The sequence below is a fragment of the Limulus polyphemus genome, unplaced genomic scaffold (genome assembly GCF_000517525.1).
Source record: "Limulus polyphemus unplaced genomic scaffold, Limulus_polyphemus-2.1.2 Scaffold2270, whole genome shotgun sequence".
In the NCBI taxonomy this organism is placed as follows: domain Eukaryota; kingdom Metazoa; phylum Arthropoda; class Merostomata; order Xiphosura; family Limulidae; genus Limulus; species Limulus polyphemus.
Genome location: NW_013667880.1, coordinates 146,166 through 148,090, shown reverse-complemented (window position 1 = coordinate 148,090; position 1,925 = coordinate 146,166). Strand labels below are relative to the sequence as shown.

Below are 1,925 nucleotides of genomic sequence, written 5' to 3'. Positions count from 1 at the left end.
TTAATGCCAGTGAACCATTTTTGGACAGAATTGTCACCGGTGATGAAAAATGGATTCTCTTTGTGAATATTAAACGCAAAAAAAATGGCTCAGTCCTAGACAAAAACCACTTTTGATCCCAAAACCTGGACTCCATCTGCAGAAAGTGATGCTTTGCATTTTGGTGGGACATCAAAGAAGTAATTTATTTCGACCTTCTCAATCCACAGTGAACTCTCAATGCAGAGATCTATAGTCTCCAACTGGAACGTTTAAATCAAGCCTTTCATCAGAAACACCCTTCACTCGTCAATCGGAAAGGTGTTCTTCTCCATGACAATGCACATCCACATGTAGCACGTTTGATGCAACACACGATTTTGGAGTTCGGGTTGGAAAGTTCTCCCCACTCACTATATTCTCCAGATATGGCACCATCAGATTACCATCTTTTTCGTTCACTGCAACACCATCTTAACAGGAAAATGTATGCAAATGTGGAAGGTGTTAAAGGTATTTTTTGCTTCAAAGCCAAGTGATTTCTTTAATCAGGGCATTAACAACCTGATTGTAAGATGGAAAGGCATCATCGATAAGAATGGAGACTATTTCATTTAATAAATATTTTGTTTTGGTATACAAGTTGTTCCAGTTTTTTTCATCTAAAAAAAGGAACACTAATTTATTGTCGACCTAATACTATTTCATAAATTTATTTCAATAAGTTTGGTATCAAACTGTAGATTATAATTCAAATTTTAGTATCATACATTACTCAGTTTCTTAATTTAAAAGTAAATATTAAAAAACACTTAAACATCGATTTTTGTGTGTCAAGTGGTATATTAAATGCAGCACTGGTTCAAATTAGATGTTTGTGATGTCAAAATACTAATTTCATAGTTTCATATGAATTAGGAACTCAAATTACCAATATTTACAAGTTAGAATATAAAATAAGTCTTATATTTTCAATTTGCTAAGATATTGCTCCTGTAATAAACACAGTGGCACCCTGCCCACCTCTTTCCATATATACACTAACTTCTATATATGACATGAATAACCAATCAAAATCTCAATGTACCACTAGCAGCTTTAACAGCCATTTTAACGTGTTTGGAAGCCATCTCTTTCTTTAGACTGAATTACAGCTTAGTTACAAAGCTTGATAAATTATAGTGGAATCCTATGGTATTGATATAGTAATTTATGATTTTTTGTTAATTCAACTGTATATATAAAAACCTAAGAAAATTATTTTGTTTCTTGTCCTACACGTGCAAAATTTTAAAAGGCTTAGCAACCTACGTCAAGCAACATCCGAGTATAGAGTTCGTAACTAAAGAGATAATTGTTTGCTTTACTTCTTTATTTACTGTTCTATGTATTAAGAAAGATAAGTTTAAGAACAGATTTCTAAATAGCAATAATCTATATACATATATAATGTATAATAATTGAAATGTGACTGTATTTTACAAAATACTAGTCTGCTAAAACACAGCCAAGACAGATCACTTTGTAAAGACTAAAGGTCAGTTTTATATTATTGGATATGGTAACATAAAAGCCTGTGCACCGTATCATTGTAACTTCTGTATTTGTTTGCCAAGCATGGCTGAAAGGTCAGTATAATAAAAAAAATGAATGTATATATAAATGTGTAATATTATGAGGTTTAAGCTATTTAGTTGAAACATTTATGTTTTCGTGTTATAATCTGTTGTCATTCTAGAACGAAAAAGGCATAATTTATATCTATTTCCTAATTTTTTAATGTGATTACGAGATCAGTCAAATCTACCAAACCCATACAGAGATTTGTTACTGAAAATAACAGATAAAATAAAGTTTTAAGAAATGTTTGATAACTATCTGGACATTATAAAGATTTTGCTTGTGCAATTTGAAAATTTTCTGATGCATAAAAGTATTTTTAATCC

At 31.0% G+C, this 1,925-nt stretch overlaps 1 protein-coding gene across 5 annotated transcripts in view; it reads right to left on the bottom strand.

Moving 5' to 3' along the window:
* LOC106466472 (protein Red-like) overlaps positions 1-1,925 on the bottom strand; it is a 68,495-nt gene that overhangs the window by 8,108 nt on the left and 58,462 nt on the right. The gene's annotated exons all lie outside the window — the stretch shown is intronic.